Source organism: Psammomys obesus, unplaced genomic scaffold (assembly GCF_907164565.1).
Source record: "Psammomys obesus unplaced genomic scaffold, mPsaObe1.curated_primary_1811, whole genome shotgun sequence".
Classification (NCBI taxonomy): Eukaryota; Metazoa; Chordata; class Mammalia; order Rodentia; family Muridae; genus Psammomys; species Psammomys obesus.
In genome coordinates, this window is record NW_026596073.1 from 39,376,180 (window position 1) to 39,402,182 (window position 26,003).

The window sequence follows — 26,003 nt, forward strand, 5'->3', positions numbered from 1 at the left end:
AAGAGCACCTACATTCGTAAATGAAACAACATTAAAGCTTAAATCACACATTGATCCTAAAACCCTAATAGTGGGAGACTTCAACACTCCACTCTCACCAAGGGACAGATCAACTAAACAGAAAACAAATAGGGAAATAAAAACACTTGCAGAGACCCTAAATCAAATGGACCTAATAGATGTCTACAGATCTTTTCATCCAAACTCAAAAGAATATACCTTCTTTTCAGCACCACATGGAACATTCTCCAAAATAGACCATATTGTTGGTCATAAAGAAAGCCTCAACAGATACAAAAAGATTGAAATAATCCCTTGTATTCTATCTGACCACCATGGACTTAAGCTGGACCTCAACAACAACAGAAATAACAAACAGCCTACACATACATGGAAACTGAACAACCTGTTACTCAACGACAGCTGAGTTAAGGAAGAAATAAAGAAAGAAATTAAAGACTTCCTAGAATTCAATGAAAATGAAGGCACAACATACCCAAATTTATGGGACACACTGAAAGCAGTGCTCAGGGGAAAATTTATAGCACTAAGTGCCTGCAAGAAGAAATTCGTAACAGCACATACAAACAACTTAATGGCCCAACTGAAAACCCTAGAAAAAAAAGAAGCAGATACACCCAAGAGGAGCAGAAGGCTGGAAATAATCAAATTCAGGGCTGAAATCAATCAATTAGAAACAAATAAAACTATTCAAAGAATCAATGAAAAAAAAAAAGCTGGTTCTTTGAGAAAATCAACACGATAGACAAACCCTTAGTCAAACTAACTAAAAAGCAGAGAGAATCTATCCAAATCAACAAAATCAGAGATGAAAAGGGTGACATAACTACAGACACAGAGGAAATTCAAACAATCATTAGGTCATACTACAAAAGCCTATATGCCACAAAATTTGAAAATCTAAATGAAATGGACAATTTTCTTGATAGATTCCATTTTCCAACATTAAGTCAAGATCAGGTAGAAAGACTGAACAGCCCAATATCCCCGAAGGAAATTGAAGCAGTCATTCACAGTCTCCCCTCCAAAAAAAGCCCTGGGCCAGATGGTTTCAGCGCGGAATTCTACCAGACCTTCAAAGAAGTGCTCAAACCAATTCTCCTCAAAATAGAAACAGAAGGTACATTACCAAACTCATTCTATGAAGCAACAGTCACCCTGATACCTAAACCACACAAAGACCCAACAAAAAAAGAGAACTTCAGACCTATCTCTCTTATGAACATTGACGCAAAAATACTCATTAAAATACTTGCAAACCGAATCCAAGAACACATCAAAGATGTCATCCACCATGACCAAGTAGGCTTCATCCCAGGCATGCAAGGATGGTTCAACATACGGAAATCCATCAATGTAATCCACCACATAAACAAACTGAAGGAGAAAAACCACATGATCATCTCCTCAGATGCTGAAAAAGCATTTGACAAAGTCCAACACCCATTCATGTTTAAAGTCTTGGAGAGATCAGGAATACAAGGCACATATCTAAACATAGTAAAGGCAATATACAGCAATGCTATAGCCAGCATCAAACTCAATGGAGAGAAACTAAAATCAATCCCACTGAAATCAGGGACAAGACAAGGCTGCCCACTCTTTCCCTACCTCTTCAACATAGTACTTGAAGTTCTAGCCAGAGCAATAAGACAACTAAAGGAGATCAAGGGGATACAAATCGGAAAGGAAGAGGTCAAAGTGTCACTTTTTGCAGATGATATGATAGTATATATGAGCGACCCCAAAAATTCAACCAGAGAACTCAACCAGTTGATAAACACCTTCAGCAAAGTGGCAGGATACAAAATCAACTCAAAAAAATCAGAAGCCCTCCTGTATACCGAGGGTCGAGAAAGAAATTAGGGAAACAACACCCTTCACTATAGCCACTAACCACATAAAGTACCTTGGGGTGACACTAACCAAGCAAGTGAAAGACCTGTTTGAGAAAAACTTCAAGTCTCTGAAGAAAGAAATTGAAGAAGATCTCAGAAGATGGAAAGATCTCCCATGCTCATGGATTGGTAGGATTAACATTGTGAAAATGGCCATCCTGCCAAAAGCAATCTACAGATTCAATGCAATTCCCATCAAAATACCAACTCAATTCTTTACAGACCTTGAAAAAAAGATTCTCAGCTTCATATGGAGAAACAAAAAACCCAGAATCTCCAAAACAATCCTGTACAACAACAGATCATCTGGAGGTATCTCCATCCCCGATCTCAAGTTGTACTACAAAGCAATAGTAATAAAATCTGCATGGTATTGGCATAAAAACAGAAAGGAGGATCAATGGAACCGCATAGAAGACCCAGAAATAAACCCACACACCTATGAATACTGGATATTTGACAAAGAAGCCAAAACCATTCAATGGAAAAAAGACAGCATCTTCAACAAATGGTGCTGGTCCAACTGGATTTCCACATGCAGAAAAATGAAAATAGATCTCTATTTATCACCCTGCACAAAACTAAAGTCCAAGTGGATCAAAGAACTCAACATAAAACCAGATACTCTAAATCTGTTAGAAGAAAAAGTGGGGAACAGCCTAGAACTCCTTGCCACAGGAGACAACTTCCTGAACAGAACACCAACAGCACAGTCTCTAAGAGCAACAATCAATAAATGGGACCTCATGAAACTGAACAGCTTCTGTAAAGCAAAGGACACTGTCATCAAACCAAACGCCTGCCTACAGATTGGGAAAGAATCTTCACTAACCCTTTATCTGACAGAGGACTAATATCGAGTATATACAAAGAACTAAAGAAGCTGAAAAGCAACAAACCAAGTAATCCACTTAAAAAATGGGGAACAGAGCTAAACAGAGAATTCTCTGTAGAGGAATATCGAATGGCAGAGAAACACTTAAATAAATGCTCATCCTCATTAGCCATCAGGGAAATGCAAATCAAAACAACACTGAGATATCACCTTACACCCATCAGAATGGCCAAAATGAAAAACTCAAGGAACAACACATGCTGGAGAGGTTGTGGAGAAAGGGGAACCCTCCTCCACTGCTGGTGGGAATGTAAACTGGTACAACCACTCTGGAAATCTATCTGGTGCTTTCTAAGACAGTTAGGAATAGTGCTTCCTCAAGACCCAGCTATACCACTGCTAGGTATATACCCAAAGTTTGCTCAAGTACACAAAAGGGATATTTGCTCAACCATGTTTATAGCAGCTTTATTTGTAATAGCCAGAACCTGGAAACAACCCAGATGTCCATCAACGGAGGAATGGATACAGAAATTGTGGTATTTTTACACAATGGAATACTACTCAGCAATCAAAAAGGAGGAAATCATGAAATTTGCAGGCAAATGGTGGGGCCTAGAAAAGATCATCCTGAGTGAAATATCCCAGGAGGAGAAAGACAAACACGGTATATACTCACTTATATAGACCTATAAGATATGATAAACATAATGAAATCTGTACTCCTAAAAAAGATAGTCAAGAGAGTAGACATGGGGTAAGATGATCAATCCTCATTTAGAATGACAGATGGGATGTGCATTGAACGTATGACAGGAGTCTACTGAGCCCATTGGAAAGACTCTAACTAGCAGTGTTTTCAAAGCAAAGACTCATGACCAAACCTTTGGCAGAGTACAGCGAATCATAAGAAAGAAGGGGAGTTAGTCTGATGAGGAAAGGATAGGAGCTCCACAAGGACCAAACATATCTGGGCACAGGGTCTTTTCTGAGACTGACATGCAACCAAGGACCATGTATGAATGTAACCTAGAACCTCTGCTCAGATGTAGCCTGTGGTAGCTCAGTAACCAATTGGTTTCCCATAGTAATGGGAACAAGGACTATTTCTAACAGGAACTCAATGACTGGCTCTTTGGCATCCCCACCCCCCAAGGGAGGAGCAGTCCTGTTAGGCCACAGAGGAGAGCTTTGCAGCCAGTCCTGAAGATACCTGATAAAACAGGATCAGATGAATGGGGAGGAGGTCCCCCCTATCAGTGGACTTGGCAAGGGGCATGGTGGAGATGAGGGAGGGAGGGAGGGACTGGGAGGGAATGAGGGATCGGGACACGGCTGGGGTACAGAGTTAATAAAATGTAACTGATAAGAAAAAAATAAAATACAAAAAAAAAGAAAGAAAAACAAAGTCAAAAAAAAAAAAAGAGGTTATCCATAGGATGTAAAATAAGTGTAAATAAACTTAATAAAAATTTAATATATTTTTAAAAGGTAATAAAATGTATTTTCAAGATTACTAGAATTTCCTAAAACTGAATATTATATACTATAAATATTAATTATTTCATATTAATTTCTTGAAAGATAATTGATTCTGTCAATTATTTCTAATACTTTTTTAATTTAAAATAAATAAAACCAGATTACTTGCCAAATAAAAGTTTGTTAAGTTATTTAATAAATACAGTGCTTTATTTATTAACAAGCAATTCCTTAAACTTTATTTATAGAAATTCAATTTCTACATTTTTGTGGACTTGATACTCTGACTAAAGTGTAGTGCATCAATGAGGCAACAATCCTAGTTGAGAGCCTGATGTTTAAAAATAATTTATAACTTCACTTTATATGGCCTTTTATTAGCAACATTAATAAAGTTAATTTCATGAAGGATTCCAACTTGATATAATTAACACATTTTAAAAAATTCTTATCATGATATTTTTGTTTTTAAAATTCTGATTGCAATAACCTACTAACACCACTGAAAAGTTTTGATATAGAGCTAGAGTCATTTATATTCTTAGGGATACTTTCCAAAACATATTATGAAATATTAGAAATCATGAAAATAAAACAAATACTATGCAAAACAAGCAGTATCAAGCAATTCAAAAGTTCTAATCCAGTAAAAGAATCCAAGAATAAATTTGGCCCAATTAAAATAATTAATTGTAAAAATTGATATTGTCAAAAACAGACTATCTACAGGAAAAGATACAAACAAAAAAAACTTTGGTTCTACAACTTTAAAAACTAGTATTGCATGTTTTGTTTGGTTTTTTTTTTTTTTGTTTAAATTTTGATGCTAGCCACCGTGTCAGACATTTTACAGAGTAAATTTCATTTGAGATTAAAGAATGATCCTTTTCAGGATTGGAGAGGAAAAAAAGTGTGTGAAAATGATGAAATGTAATATCAGGTTACAACTACAAATGGTGAAGCTGGGAGACACAGGGAGATTATCAAGCTCAGCACAAATACAAATTTTATAGGAAAATAGAAGCCCTACTGTAGCACTGGGATCCACATGGAGCCCATCATTTGAAGGAAGATACAAGACTAGATAAACAAAGCAAGATTAAACTGGAGGGGGGGAAGAAGAAGGGGGAAGAGAAGTAAGGAGAAAGAAGAGGAGGAGAAAGAAGAAATGCTGCTGAATTTGAAAGCGTGCAGAGTTCTTCAGGGAGTTACAGAAAGCAGAAGGAAAGTGAAAAGTTTCTTCTTTGTTTTAGACAAGCTAGTAGTTCAGAAAGTAGAATAGCAGTTTGCACAATCTGAGCCCATCACAGCACAGCACAGCATGCAAGAAGGAATTGTTCCTTAGAGACAATAGTTTCACAGCCTAATTTCATATAACATTGTTTTTATTGCATTCTTATATTGTATTTCCATCAAAATAAGAACACAACATTGTTTTTTAAGGCCTGTCGCTGGTAGGTAATTGATTTTTTTTTTTCATTTTTTTTTAACTCCTTCCTTAAGTTTTTCTTTCTGTTTCCCTTGTCATCATTTTTGCCCTGTACAATCACTGTAGAATTTTCAGGCTTTGCTTGCTTTAAGCACTTATAATGTATCCCTCTCCATTTGGATAACACTAGTAGATATCTATTACTCTGTCCAGATTTCCCTATTTGTGCCACTGGGTCGGTTCCCCATGTTCCTGGTAGTAACAGCAAGTACTCCATTTGATTGCACAATTTCAAACAATAGCACACGGTAGTACAGTGAACACGTGTGTGATGGAAGCTTTGGTTCCTTTAAAAACTCAGATATGTTATGAAAACATGCTTTTGTTTTAACCCCAAGTATGGGAATTTAGTTTGGGCTTTAGTTTATCCACATCTGTCAATTGCCTCCTACAGGGCATGGTCTTTTCCAGCTGTTAAAGGCCTGCCTCTTGCAGCATGGAGAGGGGGGTGGTATAAAACTCTGGATGATAGAAATATGAAAGTCCAGAAAGAGAAGGGGTGGCAGTTTGGAGAGACGAGAGACAGACAGTGTAGTGTTTTGTAGGAGACCCACAGAGAGAAACATTTCAACACAGCAACACAGCTTGCTGCATGTATTGTTGATGGAAATTGGTAGAGCCCCAAAAGACATGTCAACCCTAAACAGCAGGGAGAAGTGAAGAAGTCTGAGCACCCTCCCCCCACTAACCTTCTCTGTCTTACCTAGGGTTAAAGCGTTGGCAGAAGAGAGGTAGAGGCTTAAAATTGTGTCAAAATGCAATATGTGTTATAGGTATTTCTTTCAATATTGCCACTTCTATACACTGATTTCTTGACTCTATAATATAGAACATATGAAATACATGTTTCTTTGTCTTTTGATAAGAAAACAATAGAGGTAAATGTGGTCAATTTGTTTATACATTAAGTTTGTCACCAATTAATCTGTAATGAAAACAAAAGGAGAAAGCTAAATCAAATTTTAAATTTTTGTTCAATATAGATGATGATAAATGTAGCAATCTAGAAAATGTTTAATGGAGATGACATGCAAACTTGTCAACATGCATAAAAAGTTTAGGAACAAAATTCATCACTGAAGTAAACAACCAGTATTCTTCATTGCAATTCCTCTTCCATCACAACTACTGTTTGAAAGACCAAGATCAAATATTACAAAAGGAATTTATGACCTGAGGTGATTAAGAAATTTCTAATGGTTCTTGTCCTCTCCAGATCTTACTATTTCTAACTTCTTACATAATATTCCAAAGGAGAGCAACAGAACCAGAAAATTTGAACACAGGGGTCTTCCCAGAGACTCATACTCCAACCAAGTACCAGGCATGGAGATAACCTAGAACCCCTGCACAGCTGTAGCCCATGGCAGTTTAATGTCCAAGTGGGTTACATAGTAACAGGATAAGGAACTGCCTCTGACATAATCTGATTGGCCTGCTCTTTGATCACCTTCCCCTGAGGGGAGAGCAGCCTTACCAGGCCATAGAAGATGACAATACAGCCACTCTTGATGAGATCTGATAGACTAAGATCAGAAGGAAAGAGAGGAGGTCTTCCCCTATCAGTGGACTTGGGGAGGGGTATGTTTAAAGAAGGGGGAGGGAGGGTGGGATTGGGAGGGGAGGAAGGAGGGGCGTATGGGTGGATACAAAGTGAATAAAGTATAATTAATAAAATAAAATAAAATTAAAAAAAATTTCTAATGGATGTCAAAGTGTATTTCTATAGTGAATTAAATAGGATTTAAATATGAACTTGTTAAAAATGTTGAATGTAGACATAGTAGATCAAGAGAACAAAAAACTAGAGAAGAAATCCAAGAAAGAAAGTACATGAAGGCAGGAAACATAAAGAATAAAAAGAGAAATAGCAAGTGACAGGAAAAAAAAATGTCTTCAGATGCTCTGATGGATCCTGAGTTGCAATCTTGTAATGGTGCTCAATGGTGCTTATATTGAAGTCATGCTTTGTTCAGATGCCAATAAGATCTAAATCTAAATTATATATATATATATATATATATATATATATATATATATATATATATATCCATGACTACTTTTAAAGGAATATATACAGATTAAAATAATTTCTTGCAAGTGTCCTTGTTGTGTACTTGAGCAAATTTTGGGTATATGCCTAGGAGTGGTATAGCTGGGTCTTGAGGAAGCTCTATTCCTTGAGGAAGCTCTATTTCTAGGCATGATATAGCTGGGTCTTGAGGAAGCACTATTCCTAATTGTCTGAGAAAGCACCAGATTGACTTTCAAAGTGGTTGTATCAGTTTACATTCCCACCAGCAATGGCAGAGGGTTCCCCTTTCTCCACAACCTCTCCAGCATGTGTTGTCACTAGAGTTATTCATCTTAGCCATTCTGATGGGTGTAAGGTGAAATCTCAGGGTCTTGATGCTTTTTGATTTGCATCTTCCTGATGGCTAAGGATGTTATTTGCTCATCCATGTTTGTAGCAGCTTTATTTATAATAGCCAGAACCTGCAAATAACCTAGATGTCCTTCAATGGAGCAGTGGATACAGAAATTGTGGTACTTTTACACAATGGAATACTACTCAGCAATCAAAAGTGAGTAAATCATGAAATTTTCAGGCAAATGGTGGGATTTAGAAAAGATCATTCTGAATGAGCTATCCCAGAATGAGAAAGACACACATGGTATATACTCACTCATATAGTTCTATAAAATATGATAAACATAAAATATGATAAACATAAAAAGAGGACCCAGGTAAGATGATCAATCCTCACTTAGAAAGACAAATGGGAGGTGCATTGGAAATAGGAGAAAACAAGTAACAGCTGAGCCTACCACAGAGGGCCCCTGAGAGACTCTACCTAGCAGTGTATCAAAGCAGATACTAAGACTCATAACCAAACCTTCAGCAGAGTGCAGGGAAACATATGAAAGAAGGGGGAGTTTGTATGTTGTGGAAAGGATAGGAGCTCCACAAGGACCAAATATATCTAGGCACAGGGGTCTTTTCTGAGACTGACACTCAACAAAGGACCATGTATGGATATAACCTAGAACCTCTGTTCGGATGTAGCCCGTGTTAGCTCAGTAACCAACTGGTTTCCCATAGTAAGGGGAACAGGGACTATTTCTGACAGGAACTCAATGATAGGCTCTTTGACCTCCCCACCCCCCAAGGGTGGAGCAGTCCTGCTAGGCCACAGAGGAGAACTTTGTAGCCAGTTCTGAAGATACCTGATAAAACAGGATCAGATGAAAGGAGAGGAGGTCCTCCCTATCAGTGGATTTGGAAAGGGGCAGGGAGGAGATGAGGGAGGGAGGGAGGATTTGGGAGGGAATGAGGGAACAGATACAGCTGGGAAACAGAGTTAATAAAATGTAACTAATAATAAAAAATAAAATAAAATAATTTCTTAAACACTTTCATTTAGCTTTGCAAATATCATATAAAATTTAAGTTTCAATTCTTTTGTCCTGATATCTTAGCTTTTACTCTCATGTAAAATGATGGACTTCATATCAAATGTGATGCTACTTGTTGACATAATTCAGAACATAAAAAGAGCTCATTTTTGCTTTTCTTAAAAAAAGGAAGTAACATTTAGCATATGATGAATACCTTTAAAATTTTGTATGATAGACTGGCCATATTCTTTGTAAACTAAATCAAAAGTGTTGGAGGGGAAATTGTTATAAAGGGCCTTGACCCTCTCTCTCTTTCTCAGCTCTAATCCCAAACATGCTATTTCACTTTCAAATACCCTCAGGCTAATTATTTCCTGATTGATCTCCTTAAATGAGCTTTTCACTGCCTCATCTAATGGACATGTGCCCCTCCCTAAATCTTTGTCAAACTTGCTTATACAAAGACAGATGCCTGAGAGGTGACTTTAGCTTTCTGCTAAATAGGTCAGTCAGCCTGACACAGAATAAAAAACAGTTACTCATAACTCGAAAGAATTCAAATCCAATATCATATCTATATTTTTATGGAGTGTGTTTCTGTGGCTGGGAATGATATGAGTGTGTGTTTTGTTACAGAAATGTCTAGTTACCTCAGGAGGCAGAGCTGACAGCATGTAGGTAGATGAACAATATCTATTTTGAAAGTGAGAACATTTGCATTGAGCTCTCTCTAATAGTCACTAAATTAATGCAATGACCTTCAATAACTTAGTGTGTATTTGTCTTTCCTGGACTTTAGCTATTGAAAATCTATCATTTATTCTTACCCTGAACTCACAGGTAAGTTTATAAAAACCTATTTCATGCCTAACCATGTTAAACATGTACATAGAGATTTAATTTCTATACCCAAGGGGGCAAAGTTTTTTTTTTTTCTGTAACTCCTGTCTTTTTAGAATCTCTGTTCTGTAGTGAAAGAATGAGGAACCAGCAGGCTGTGTATAAGAATATTGGTGATAAGGTTCATACCTGCACTGCATTCCAATTTCTCACAGTATTTTACCAGAATCTGTTGTTCTTGACTGCTTCTTTTTTGCTGCTTGTTCCAGAATGTTCTCTTCTCAGCCTCTATTCATTGCTCAATTTCACTTCTGCATCAGGTAGAATGTTCACATAAGCTACATGTTATGGGCACAGCTGTTATCTTTGCTCCCTGCATATTGGAAACCTGGCGCAAAGTAGAGAAGTTTGGAGAACACACACACACACACTTTCACATTGCAAGAAGCCACTGGCAGCCATGTCTAGGCTGAGTTGTTGGCTCCATGGTGTTTTTAATTCCAGCACAGAACTCCCAGCTCAGCCTTGACCCAACCTTGAAAAATGTCTTGATGTGGAAATTATGATCCCTGTGAGAAGAAGGAACTGATAACTGGTGGATGAAGTATACAGATGTGAATATGGAAAGACAGCAGGAGGATCTACATAGCAAAACAATTATCCTTGTGACTTAAAGAATATGTAATGAAAGGGAGGTTCATAGAATTGAATGAAGAGCAGGAGAGGGTTGCGGTATATGGGAGTTATATAAGGTATAGAGGGAGAAAAAGTGATAGATGATATATAGATGATAGGTAGATAGGTAGATAGACAGACAGACAGATAGATAGATAGATAGATAGATAGATAGATAGATAGATAGATAGATAGATAGACAGACAGATAATCTATGTCCAATTCTGCAAGAGAGCGATGAATGCCCATTCCTTGATTCCAAGTACTGGACACAGTCTGTAAGATACAAACATAGCATTTAACATAATTCATATTAAATCCACACTACGTGGTGAAAATTTCAAAATAGGTGTTCAACAGAGTTAGGAATTGATAGAGAATGGGGTATGAGATTTAGGAATATGAAATATCAGAACTCTTGTAAAGATAAGACTGATTGCAAAGTTTGGAGTCCAGGAATTATTCTGTGCAGGAATGATTCCCGTGTGTGTGGTGGTGCAGAAGGCACTGTGAGGCCCTATGTCTGCAAGTAAAAGAATTAGAGGTAGATCAGAAGAGAGGGAGATAAAGCTGAACTCACATAGTTCATGTCAAACCAATGAAGAAAAACAGAAACCCTCACTTGTCCTCATTTCAATTAATATTAACACTGAAGATTTGACTGACCTTCAAAAGGATTTATTTTATGGTTCATAGTGTTCAGCATAGAATGTGTAGAACCTAAGGATAAAAAGAGAATTGGCTTTTAGGATAGCTTAGAGCCTTGGAATCAAGCAAGTAGGTAGAAGATGCTAATTTGTTGGAGGTGCCATGACACATGACACATCACAGCATAATTTGTATGTTATGTCTCTTGCTACATAGAGAAATACAGAAACGCTGTGTGAGGGTGTAGTCGGAAGATAGAGTGTGTTCCTATCATGTGTTAGACCCTGTGGTAATTTCTGAAACACAAGAAAAGTGGAATAATGTGCCAGACAGTTGTGCCTGTGGCTTCTCTTCAGGAAAAAAAAATTAATTGTATTCTTACAGTCTATATTTTAGCATAGATACAGACGATATTCATGACAGAATCTAGTAATATCTTAAATCAAGCTTACCCCTCTTTGATATTCAAGGATTTAAGTACACATTCATAATTTCTAACTACTTTAAAGAATAATGTTCTATGAATTCTGTTTTCAGCATTCCAGGAGAAAAAGCAGTGTCACTCCCTCTAAAACCTGAGATTAGAGAGGGACTTCACATAACCCTTGTCTCCTGTTTGCAGCAAAAGAGTACTAGAACTCATGGACTGTGGCACACCAGTTGGCACAACCGTGATGAGTTTGCCCCCGAGTGGTGTAATCCTGTGAACTACATATCCTGAAGACTTCATGCTGTTGTGGAGCATAACTCTGCTTGTTGCCCTTGTGGTCACATGAGTTGTATGAGTGCTCTAGGTGGGCTTACAGCCCCTCGCCTGGCAGTATCAAAGGCATTCACAAACCTTCTTTAGGCATTGTTTGTAGTAGATTAATGATGATTCAACCACAACCCTTGAGAAGAATATGCAGATGTAGAATAGAAAGAATTTGGAAAAATAGATTTTTTAGCAAGGTTAGGTAAAGATGTCTTTGCTAGTATTCCTAATGTAGAAAATCTTAGAGAACAATTTGAAGTTAAGAAAAGTACACCCTGAAGAGTTGAGCTAGAGACTTTTTAAGGTTGGCAAGAAAGAACAATACACCAATTAGCACTAGCTGACTTGACTTTTTCACTGAAGCTGAGCTTCAAGGTGATTAATTTTTTGTATTCTCTTTTGCATTCAGTGACCTGATATGATTTAATAAAAATTACTAATGAGTCAATGCACACCTTGAGGATTTATGGAAGAAATTACTGGTTGGTTTTTATATAAAAGATTAGGTTTGATATTCTTTTAATATTTTTATAAGATTACTTTTTAAGATAACTGATCCATTCTTTGTAACAGCAAACTGCAACCTGTAGGTATAGAAAAAAAAATGGCTGGGAATTTACCTTGCCTGCTCACACTTTGTTAATATGTAACTAGTTGCTTATTTACAAATGTATATGGGTTCTTGGGAATAATGTATTTTTTTTAATTTGTTTCTCACCCATAATACTTAACACATTTGATCACGTGACAGCACTGGGAAATATGTGTTCTTTAAGTATTCTCATAGTAATTTTTCACTTCAAAATAGAATGCAATTACATTGTAATTTTGTAGTGTTTGAAAGATCTTATTGGATATATATCCTGTGGAAAAACATAATTAAGGGTGGAACTCGATCTTTCAGTTTGTTCCACCCACCAAACACATACATGTATCTATGTGTATCTATGTATGTGTAAAGTTGGATTGGAACTCACTCTCTGGAGTTTGCTTCATCCACCCAATATGTGAATGTGTATGCATGAATGTATATGTATATGCAAAGTAAATGGAGCTTGTTAGAATCTACCTGCTAGAGTCTGTCTTACTTCACCAAGTGTAACTGTGTGTGTGTGTGTGTGTGTGTGTGTGTGTGTGTGTGTGTGTTTGAATGTGTGTGTGTGGTCTTTTCATCTCTTTCTTACCCTTCCCTTTTAAAAGTTTGCCAAACAACAACAATAAAAAAAAAAAAACAAAACTAAAGGCCCCACTAAGAGCTACCAGCTTCAGCTCCTGATTGCCACAATAACTAGATAGATGCCACCACCAGGAAGCTACTAGCTCTGGCCTGCCACCAAAAATCAATTTAGTTCTGGGCCCCCACTGTACCACTATCAGTGGAAGCCACAGTCAGCCGACGACTCAGTCCAGGCCTGGAAATTTGCCCTCAGAGAAAGTTTCCAAGGTGACCAGCCAGCCCCAGATTTACACCCCACCTCAGTTTCCCCCTGTTGATGCCAAAGATGGTCTTCCATGTGTGTGTGTGTGTGTGTGTGTGTGTGTGTGTGTGCATCATGTGTCCATGTGTTTGTGGGTCTGTGTGTCCATGTCTATCTGTCTGTCTACCCGTGTTTGTGTGTCCTTTTTTTTTTTAATTTTATTTTTCTTTTTAGTTACATTTTGTTAACTCTATGTCCCAGCTGTATCCCACTCCCTTTTGAGACAGGTAGAATGATTTATTTGTATCAATACTAAAGAATCTGTTGGTTGGTGATTAGTCACAGTGACTCCTGCTCACACAGGGACCTTGGAAAGCAGATGAAGTCTCAGAGTGGAAATGAAAGAATACCTTTGTGTTAGATCATGTTTTCATTCAGGTTCCTGGCAAGCAAAGCACAAAGCAGGGAACCTGGTTGAAGTGAACTGTCACTGGAATACTCTTCAATATAAAAGTGGAAATTCATGTTCTTCTTGCATAACAAATTCTCATAAAGTCAGCAGATTAAAGCAACAGTGACTGCCTGTCACTCTATGAGAAAATGCTAGGCACTGATAAGCGGGGTTATCTATTTGAGGTCTAATATGATTACGCTAACATTTTGAAATGCAGTGTCCTATCTTAGAAGTGTCATCTGTAAGCTGGTGTCCCGTCACAGTCAAGACACTGTTTCTTTTCGTTCACTTTTGTTCTCTATCTTACAGTAACTAATGAATATTAATTGTACATATAAATAGGCTTCACTGTGACATTTATAAGCAGCCCTAACTTCTTTCCTACATTCAGTAACATCAGGTTAAAAAATATGCTAAAATTAAATTTATTCATGGTTGTAAGCAAAAAGTCTCTGTGTTTCTATCCCTTTGGTCTAGAAATATCTATATCAAGTTTCCATGCACCATCTTTACACTTTAAAGTTTTTATTGTCAACTTGCCACAACTTAGCGTCATCTGGAAAGACGAGATGTCAGTTGAAGACTGGCCTCTTGCCATCAAATTGACCTGTGCACAAGTACATGAGGGATTGTCTTGACTGATAATTAATAGTCCATCCCACTGTGTGTAGAGATACGCCTAGGTAGGTGTGCCCGGGCGGTGTCAGATTCAGAAGTAAGCGAACCAGAAGGAACAAGCCTGTGAGCAAAATTTCCCTATGGTTTTTCATTCCATTCTTACTAGAGGTCTTGCCCTGAATTGCACCAGTGATGAGCTGTTATTTGAAAGTACAATCAAACTCAGTTCTCCCAAGGTTCCTTTTAATAATATTTATTTATTACAGCAACAGAAAAGTCAGATAAAAAGGTTCTTTTAAAAGTATGTATTTATTTAGTGTGTGTGTGTGTGTGTGTGTGTGTGTGTGTGTGTGTGCACATTCCATGCTGCACATGCAGAGGTCGGAGGACAATGTGCTGGAATCTGTTAGCCCTTCTGACCTATTGGTTCCACAAAATAAACTTAGGTAAAGTATAAGTTTTAACTGTTCAGCCATATTGCCAACCTCTTATCTTTTCCCCTGTGTTTTAGTTTTTATAATACTGTTCACTATTTTTAAAGAATTATTTGTTTATTTTAGTCCACGTACATGAATGTATGCCTGTGTGTATGTACGTTTATCATGTGGGTTCCTGCGATGCACAGAGGCCAGAGTATCTCTTGGAATTGGAGTTATATTCGGTTATGAGACATCTGTGTTCCAGAAACCAAATTTGTGTCCTCTACAATACCATCAAGTGCTTTTAACTGCTGAGACATCTTGTTACCCCAATTGCTCATATTTATTTTAACTTCAGGTTTTACAGTTTAAGAGTCTCCTAAATTATAATTGTCTTCACACAAGATATATTTCATAAGTAACTGTGGCATGGTCAATGACCACCCAGAAAAATTATTACTTATTACTTGTTGGACTGTAGACTGACAGCACTAAATTGACTGAGGCCAGCATTGTAATCCTGATCAAAAAGCAATAAAAATGCCACAGTCACTACAAAATAATATGGTTTATAAATAATTTGAATTAGACAGTCATTCCATCAGGAAACATAACTCATATTTTGAAGTAAGCCGGCATTAATACAGGAAATTATTCGTGGAGATGAAGTTCCTCTTTCATATATATAACCATGAATTTGATTAATATCTCTGACTGTGTTCCTGTCATACAGTGGCATTAGAACATGTTTCTAGCAATTAATTCATAGTGGCATAAATGTGGCTTTTAAATCATAAATTTATGCCCAAAAGATCAAGGAAACACATGCACGCCCTTCAGAAAAATATGAATAATAAAAACACAACAAAAGAGAAAGTAAATATTTAATTACATGGGTTACAATGGAAGAGAATTTGGTGTATCAATTTCATTCTTTCTCTTACCATCCATTTCATATTATAAACCCAATATCAATGTAGGTCTGTGTTTGTTCTTGTTTTGATAATGAAATAATACAAAGTGATTTTATTGTAGTGAGTAAAACTTTATCATTAGACTTCATTATAGAATGCATAAAGGACAATAAACAAGAATGGATAAGTGTATAGAAATATGATTTATTTTTTTAAATAAACATGAATATGTTTTATATGTAATTTTATTTTTTTTTTACAGTTTTTTTTCTACTTTTTTATAGAAGTGCTTGTACTGTTTTTGTCTTCCAACCAAAATGACTTTCTGGATTTAATATGATATTATAATGAATACACACAAATTTAGTAAGCCATTTTTTTAAATTATTTTTGAGAGAAAATACAGACTATGTTACTCACAACAACAAACTGTTATCAAAAAATAAGTGTAAGAATTTAAACTCGACCTTGCTTATACTCTGGGAAGAAGACAGGCTTGTTACCACTTGCTGCTTTCTCCATGGTTTGCTCTCTCAAGAACCATCTGAAGGAAGTGGCTGCCCTGTGTCACTGGATGTTGGGCAAACTGACAGGCGCACCTTCCCTCTGCTGGCCTGCAAGGCCGGTAGGGGTGCCTGACGCTTGCTGGTAATCTTCCTCAGAAACAGACTCAAGTAGGGCCTGATGAGCGACAAGATCTTCATGCACCACCTCATCAAGGTCGACAGCAAGGTAAGACCACAAGTGACTTACTCAGCAAGCTTCATGGATGTCATCAGCATCGACAAGAGAGGACAGAACTTCCTCCTGGTCTACAGCACGAAGGGCCCTTTCGAGATGCACCGCATCATGCCCTAGGAAACCAAGTACAAACTGTAAGATGAGGAAGGTCTTCACGGCATCCTCCACCTTGTAACGCACGATTTCGTACCATCTGCTACCCTCACCCCTCATCAAGGTCAAGGACACCATGCAGATCTCTCTGGACACCGACGGGCAAGATAACAGAGGTCATTAAGTTCGATACCAGCAACCTGTGCATGGTGCCTGGAGGGGCAAACCTGAGGTGCATAGGGATGTCATCACTAACCAAGAGGGCCAAATCCTTTGATGTGGTGCGCTTGAAAGATGCTAATGGCAATGGCTTCGCCAATCATCTCTCCAACATCTTCAACATCATCAAGGGCAGCAAGCCTTGGATTTCGTTTCCAGGAGAAAAAGGAATCTGCCTCACCATCGCTGAATATATTACTCAGAAGAGATTGTAGATTCCAGGATGAATACATAGGATGTGTATAGCTAGGAAAAAGTAAATATGTTAGAATTGGCTAGGGAATAGTAAAAACTGGGTAAGATTCATGATTTTTGGAATGAATTTCAGTAAGTATGGATGTAAGTCTCTAGGTGTTGGAACAGGTTATAGTAGTTAAAATTCAGTAAAAATGGGTTATAGTGTTTAAAATTCAGTAAAAATGGGACATGTGTATTGGCACGTATATACTTAAAATATATTGCTATATATACGTGTATATAATTATAACACATAAATGAACTTAGTGAAAAAATAAGATAAACATACATATTTGGAGATTTGCAATACAAAGCAATAATTTTTACAAATTCCTGTGTGGTGAGAAAAATCCTATCAAGAAGTTGAAAACACTTCATTAAGCAAACAACATTTTAAAATATTATTGAATAATATCATCATATTGAAGTTTCTTCTTTTCTTTAACTAAATTTTTATTTTTTTTAAAAAAAATTATTTATTTATGCATTGAGTGCTCTATCAGCATGTATGCCTGCACACCAGAAGAGGATCAGACTTCAGTATATAGAGTAACCATGTGGTTGCTGGGAATTGAACTCAGGACCTCTGGAAGAACAGACAGTACTTTTACCAGCTGACAGTACTTTTACTTTTATCTCTCCAGGCTCCCCCCCTCACCCCCAATACTGAAGTTTCTTAAGAATAGGTTTTAAAAATTAAAATCAATGCTTGGACCAAAAAGAAATAATATAATGAAATCCTTGTCAAATTTAAGTAAAGGTGTTTTTTGTTTGTTTGTTTGTTTGTTTGTTTTTCCTAAATTTAATTTTATTTATATATTTATTTATTACAATTTATTTACTTTCTATCCCACTGTAGCCCCTCCCTTATCTCCTCCCTGCCTCACCCATCCTCCCTCTTCTTCCCCTATGCCCCTTCCCTAGAGCACTGATAGGGAAAATCTCCTCCCCTTCTAACTGCCTCCAGGTTTTGTACTGTTTTGGTTTTTAGTACAGTTTCTTTCAATTAAGTTTTATAAACTTCAAAAGAGTAAATAAACATTATTCACAAATTTGTGTGATAACATTAGACAACTATGTCTATTATTAAGCATCCATGATAAGGTTTAAAAAAATAAAAACCTGCCTTGAGCAATACAGTCATTGAAAATGACTATATTATTAGGTGTTGAATCAAACCCCTGCATCCTGACTCAGAAGTGCTGAAGATACCGAAGAAGGCATCTGAAAGACTCTACCTAGCAGTGTTTTCAAAGCAGATTACTAAGACTCATGACCAAACCTTCGGCAGAGTACAAGGAATCGTATGAAAGAAGGGGAGTTACTATGATGGGGAAAGGATAGGAGCTCCACAAGGACCACATATATATGGGCACAGGGACTTTTCTGAGACTGACATGCAACCAAGGACCATGTATGGATATAACCTAGAATCTCTGTTCGGATGTAGCCCGTGGTAGCTCAGTAACCAACTGGTTTCCCATAGTAAGGGGAACAGGGACTATTTCTGACAGGAACTCAATGATAGGCTCTTTGACCTCCCCATGCCCCAAGGGAGGAGCAGTCCTGTTAGGCCACAGAGGAGGACTTTGCAGCCAGTCCTGAAGATACCTGATAAAACAGGATCAGATGAATTGGGAGGAGGTCTCCCCACATCAGTGGACTTGGAGATGAGGGAGGGAGGGTGGGATTGGAAGGAAATGAGGGAACCGGATACAGCTGGGAAACAGAGTTAATAAAAAGTAACTGATAAGAAAAAAAATAAAATTTAAAAAAATAAAAAATAAACTTAAAAAAAAAAGAAAAAAAAAGATTCCTACACAAGTTTGGAGGAAGGCTTAGGAGCATTCTGAGCCTTTTGCAGGCCCACAAAATCAAAGTACAGCCAGAGGATGCTACCCCGTGATATTCGTGCTAGCTTGTCCCACGGGAGCCTCTGAATTGTACCCACAGCAGGTGATTCAGCCAAACTGCTTTGTCTGCACCTTCCTTCAAACAGGCCACTTGCTCATAATTAATCCCAGGCAATAAGGTTTGTGTCACAGTGCAGGTTTGAATCAAAGTAATTTTTGTAAAGTACTTTTTACACACTCACACCTGCTGAGGCCTAATTAAACATCAATGACTCCACAAAAACATAGCATAGAAAAAATTATTAAAACTTATGATGTTGGTGTAAATATTAACTACAAATCAACCAAATAACAAAGTAAAAATGAAAGAACAGCATAGACATTTATATAAACCACATGAGTAAAGTTATCTTATAAATCAATGAAAGGTTTCCATAGTATTCAAAAGATTAAGGAATTCCCTTTTATTTGTCTTGGGTTTTTTTGTAAGACGAAAAAATAATTATATGTCGTCATATATAAAATTTACACATGATATATAAAATATATTTATATATTAAATATATTTATATATATATGTTAACTATATACATAATTTTTAATTCTCACAAACAAACCCAAGAAAATTTCAGGACATTATATTTGATATTACTGATTTGAAATATTAATTTTATTTAAATGAAAAACAATGTTAATAGGAGAAACTATAAACAGTAGCAAACCTAGAGAGAAAGTATTTACTCTGGAACGTATCCATTAATATAAAATGTCAATGTTGTCTTATTTACAATGACTGAAAATTGGTGATATGCAATTTAAGATTCTATTTTTTGTGAGTTGCAAAACTGTGTGGGCTGTATTTCACTTTGAATTCTGTATTTCACTTTGAATTAGCGTGTATATCTGAATATGATAATTTTTGAAACTTCAACTGTGTAAGCACATATTACCTATATTTCACTTAACCATAGTGATTGATATCTTTAACGTTATTTAATATAGCTTTCTCAAGTTTAGAGATGTCTATCTTTTTTGAAACCTAGTCAACAAAGTGTTCTGTTAAGAACATCTGTACTACCATCTACTGGAAAAGTGAGTATATATCAGCAATTAAATTTTTATCGGCCACTCAAACTGAACACAACTAATTTTTGAAAATGCAAATCAGTTTTGAAAACCAATGTCCCTTTAACTGTCCCTTTTAATCATAACATTAAGTAGTTACTGATACGTATTGTATCTGAATTACGTTCTTCTGTTCATATGGTGAAGTCCTTCTGTAGGAGGATGTGGACCTGCATTTGCATCCTAAGTAGAACAGTATGGAGTCCAGTATCAGTAGGCCTAGTAAAAGAAGCATGGAGACAAGGGGATTTCCCGGGGCTGCTAGCAAACTACATAGACAGTGAGATTTAGATTCAGTTATACCTAGTCTCCCAAACCACCTGTTGACCCCTGAACTTCTCATGCACATGCATGTATGCATATCTGTACACATGAAAACAAAACTGTCAGTTGTATTTTGTGACTGTTTGATGTTGGATTTCCCCAAAAAGTAACACAGAAATTGTCTGTGAGTATCAACAAAATTTTTTTTTATAAAAAAGTTATTTTTTTAAATTTTTTATTAATTACACTTTATTCATTTTGTATCCCCCATAAGCCCCTCCCTCCTCCCCTCCCCATCCCACCCTCCCTCCCCTTTCTGCATGCATGCCACTCCCCAAGTCCACTGATAGGGGAGGTTCTCCTCTCCTTTCTGATCTTAGTCTATCAGTTCTCATCAAAAGTGGCTGCATTGTTCTCTACTGTGGCCTGGTAAGGCTGCTCCCCCCTCAGGGGGAGGTGATCAAAGAGCAGGCCAATCAGATTATGTCAGAGGCAGTCCCTCTTCCCATTACTATGTAACCCACTTGGACACTGAACTGCCATGGGCTACATCTGTGCAGGGGTTCTAGGTTATCTCCACGAATAGTCTTTGGTTGGAGTATGAGTCTCTGGGAAGTTCCCTGTGTTCAAATTATCTTGTTCTGTTGCTCTCCTTGTGGAGTTCCCGTCCCCTCCAGCTCTTACTATTTCCCACTTCTTACATAAAATTCCATTCACTCTGCCCATCAGTTGGCCATCAGGCTCAGCATCTGCTTTGACAGTCTATACTGCAGAGGCTTTCAGAGGCCCTCTGTGGCAGGTTCCAAGGTTGTTTCCTGTTTTCTTCTTCTTCTGATGTCCATCCTCTTTGCCTATAAAAAGGTTATTTAGTAAGAGTTTGACAGATTTTTTTTATTTGCTGAAAACTCAAGACCTTCTTAAGAAATATTTCTTTTATTTTAGGTATATAAATGTTTGGCTGCATGTAGGTCTGTCTACCACATATGCACAGGTATCCATGGAGACCGGAAAAGGGCATTGGATCCCCTAGAACTGAAGTTACAGACAGTTATGAGCTGCCATGTGGGCGCTGGGAACTGAATCCAAGTCCTCTGGAAGAGCATCAAGTGCTCCTAACTACAGAGCCATCTCTCTAGCTCTGAAAATAGTTGTTACAGTTTTCTTTTTCTTTTTTTTTTTTTTTTTTTTTTTTTTTTTTTTTTTTTTTTTTTTTTTGCTTTAAAGCTTCTTAGTAAATCTTTTTTTTTTTATTTTATTTTTCTTTTTAGTTACATTTTGTTAACTCTGTGTCCCAGCTGTATCCCGCTCCCTCATTCCCTCCCCAACCCCACACTCCCTCCCTGGTCTCCTCCCTGCCCCTTTCCAAGTCCCCTGATAGGGGAGGACCTCCTCCCCTTTCATCTGACCCTGTTTTATCAGGTATCTTCAGGGCTGGCTGCAAAGTCCTCCTCTGTGGCCTAACAGACTGCTCCTCCCCTGGGGTGGGGGTCAAACAGCCTGCCCTTGAGATCCTATTAGAAATAGTCCGTGTTCCCCTTACTTTGGAAAACTACTTGGTTACTGAGCTACCACAGGCCACATCCGAGCAGAAGTTCTAGGTTATATCCATAGATGGTCCTTGGTTGAGTGTCAGTCTCAGAAAAGACCCTGTGCCCAGATATATTTGGTCCTTGTAGAGCTCCTATCCTTTCCATATCATACTAACTTCCCTTCTTTCATATGATTCCCTGCACTCTGCCGAGGGTTTGGTTATGAGTCTTAGTGTCTGCTTTGAAACACTGCGAGGTAGAGTCTTTCAGATGCCTTTTGTGGTAGACTCCTGTCATAAGTTCAATGCACATCCCATTTGTCTTTCTAAATGAGGATTAATCACCTTTGCCTGTGTCCACTTTCTTGATTATCTTCTTTAGGTGTGTAGATTTCATTATGTTTATCATGTCTTGTAGGTCTATATAAGCGAGTATATACCAAGTTTGTCTTTCTCCTTCTGGTATACTTCACTCAGAATGATCTTTTCTAGATCCCACCACTTGCCTGCAAATTTCATGATTTCCTCCTTTTTGATTGCTGAGTAGTATTCCATTGTGTAAAAATACCACAATTTCTGTATCCATTCCTCCGTTGATGGACATCTGGGTTGTTTCCAAGTTCTGGCTATTACAAATAAAGCTGCTACGAACATGGTTGAACAAATGTCCTTGTTGTGTACTTGAGCAAATTTTGGGTATATACCTAGGAGTGGTATAGCTGGGTCTTGAGGTAGCACTACTCCTAGTTGTCTGAGAAAGCGCCAGATTGACTTCCAGAGTGGTTGAACCAGTTTACATTCCCACCAGCAATGGAGGAGGGTTCCCTTTTCTCCACAACCTCTCCAGCATGTGCTATCACTTGAGTTTTTCATCTTGGCCATTCTGATGGGTGTAAGGTGAAATCTCAGGGTCGTTTTGATTTGCATTTCCCTAATGGCTAATGAGGTTGAGCATTTCTTTAAGTGTTTCTCTGCCATTCGATGTTCCTCTTTCGAGAATTCTCTGTTTAGCTCTGTTCCCCATTTTTTAAGTGGATTACTTGGTTTGTTGCTTTTCTGCTTCTTTAGTTCTTTATATATACTTGATATTAGCCCTCTGTCAGATAAAGGGTTGGTGAAGATTCTTTCCCAATCTGTAGGCTGTCTATTTGTTTTGATGACAGTGTCTTTTGCTTTACAGAAGCTTTTCAGTTTCATGAGGTCCCATTTATTGATTGTTGCCCTTAGAGCCTGTGCTGTTGGTGTTCTGTTCAGGAAGTTGTCTCCTGTGCCAATGAGTTCTAGGCTGTTTCTCACTTTTTTTTCCAGCTGATTTAGAGTATCTGGTTTTATGTTGAGGTCCTTGATCCACTTGGACTTTAGTTGTGTGCAGGGTGATAAATATGGATCTATTTTCCTTTTTCTGCATGTAGACATCCAGTTGGTCCAGCACCATTTGTTGAAGATGCTGTCTTTTTTCCATTGAATGGATTTGGCTTCTTTGTCAAATATTGAGTATTCATAGGTGTGTGGGTTTATTTCTGGGTCTTCTATGCGATTCCATTGATCCTCCTTTCTGTTTCTATGCCAATACCATGCAGTTTTTATTACTGTTGCCCTGTAGTACAGCTTGAGATCGGGAATGGAGATACCTCCAGATGATCTGTTGTTGTACAGGATCGTTTTGGAGATTCTGGGTTTTTTGTTTCTCCATATGAAGCTGAGAATCTTTTTTTCAAGGTCTGTAAAGAATTGAGTTGGTATTTTGATGGGAATTGCATTGAATCTGTAGATTGCTTTTGGCAGGATGGCCATTTTCACAATGTTAATCCTACCAATCCATGAGCACGGGAGATCTTTCCATCTTCTGAGATCTTCTTCAATTTCTTTCTTCAAAGACTTGAAGTTTTTCTCAAACAGGACTTTCACTTGCTTGGTTAGAGTCACACCAAGGTACTTTATGTTATTAGTGGCTATTGTGAAGGGTGTTGTTTCCCTAATTTCTTTCTCAGCCTTTTTGTCTTTGGTATACAAGAGGGCTTCTGATTTTTTTGAGTTGATTTTGTATCCTGCCACTTTGCTGAAGGTGTTTATCAGCTGAAGAAGTTCTCTGGTTGAATCTTTGGGGTCTCTCATGTATACTATCATATCATCTGCAAATAGTGACACTTTGACCTCTTCCTTTCCGATCTGTATCCCCTTGATCTCCTTTAGTTGTCTTATTGCTCTGGCTAGGACTTCAAGTACAATGTTAAAGAGATATGGAGAGAGTGGGCAGCCTTGTCTTGTCCATGATTTCAGTGGGATTGATTTAAGTTTCTCTCCATTGAGTTTGATGTTGGCTATAGGCTTGCTGTATATTGCTTTTACTACCTTTAGGTATGTGCCTTGTATCCCTGATCTCTCCAAGACTTTAAACATAAATGGGTGCTGGACTTTGTCCAGTGCTTTTTCAGCATCTAAACAGATGATCATGTGGTTTTTCTCCTTCATTTTGTTTATGTGGTGGATTACATTGATGGATTTCCGTATGTTCAACCACCCTTGCATTCCTGGGATGAAGCCTACTTGGTCGTGGTGGATGATATCTTTGATGTGTTCTTGGATTCGGTTTGCAAGTATTTTATTGAGTATTTTTGCATCAATGTTCATAAGAGAGATAGGTCTGAAGTTCTCTTTTTTTGTTGGATCTTTGTGTGGTTTAGGTATCAAAGTGACTGTGGCTTCATAGAATGAGTTTGGTAGTGTTCCTTCTGTTTCTATTTTATGGAATAGTTTGAGGAGAATTGGTGTTAGTACTTCATTGAAGGTCTTGTAGAATTCTGCGCTGAAGCCATCTGGTCCAGGGCTTTTTTTGGAGGGGAGACTGTTAATGACTGCTTCAATTTCCTTGGGAGATATAGGGCTATTCAGTCTTTCTACCTGATCTTGACTTAATTTTGGTAGATGGAATCTGTCAAGAAAGTTATCCATTTCATTTAGATTTTCAAATTTTGTGCCATATAGACTTTTGTAGTATGACCTAATAATCGTTTGGATTTCCTCAGTGTCTGTAGTTATGTCCCCATTTTCCTGTCTGATTTTGCTGATTTGCATGGTTTCTCTCTGCTTTTTAGTTAGTTTGGCTAAGGGTTTGTCTATCTTGTTGATTTTCTCAAAGAACCAGCTTTTTGTTTCATTGATTCTTTGGATAGTTTTATTTGTTTCTAATTGATTGATTTCTGTCCTTAGTTTGATTATTTCCAGCCGTCTGCTCCTCTTGGGTGTATCTGCTTCTTTTTTTTCTAGGTTTTTCAGTTGGGCCATTAAGTTGTTTGTATGTGATGTTACAGATTTCTTCTTGTAGGCACTTAGTGCTATAAATTTTCCTCTGAGCACTGCTTTCAATGTGTCCCATAAATTTGGGTATGTTGTGCCTTCATTTTCATTGAATTCTAGAAAGTCTTTAATTTCTTTCTTTATTTCTTCCTTGACCCAGCTGTCATTGAGTAGTAAGTTGTTCAGTTTCCATGTGCGTGTCGGCTTTTTGTTGTTTCTGTTGTTGTTGATGTCCAGCTTTAGTCCATGGTGGTCAGATAGTATACAAGGGATTATTTCAATCCTTTTGTATCTGTTGAGGCTTGCTTTGTGACCAACTATATGGTCTATTTTGGAGAAGGTTCCATGTGGTGCTGAAAAGAAGGTGTACTCTTTTGAGTTTGGGTGAAAAGATCTGTAGACGTCTATTAGGTCCATTTGATTTAGGGATTCTGTGAGTGCTTTTATTTCCCTATTTGGTGTCTGTCTGGTTGATCTGTCCCTTGATGAGAGTGGGGTGTTGAAGTCTCCCACTATTAAGGTATTAGGATCAATGTATGATTTAAGCTTTAATATTGTTTCATTTACGAATGTAGGTGCTCTTGTATTTGGGGCATAGATATTCAAAATTGTGATGTCCTCTTGTTGGATTTTTCCTTTGATGAGAATATAGTGGCCCTCCTTATCTTTTTTTATTAACTTGGGTTGAAAGTCTATTTTATTAGATATTAGGATGGCTATTCCAGCTTGTTTCAACAAAATTATCTAGACAAAACTCAGTAGTGTAAAATGAGACTATTTCT

At 37.5% G+C, this 26,003-nt stretch overlaps 1 pseudogene; it reads left to right on the forward strand.

Annotated features, from left to right (window-relative positions):
* The first annotated feature begins 16,506 nt into the window (after nucleotides 1-16,506).
* On the forward strand, nucleotides 16,507-17,132 carry LOC129690317 (40S ribosomal protein S4, X isoform-like; annotated as a pseudogene).
* The last annotated feature ends 8,871 nt before the right edge of the window (nucleotides 17,133-26,003 follow it).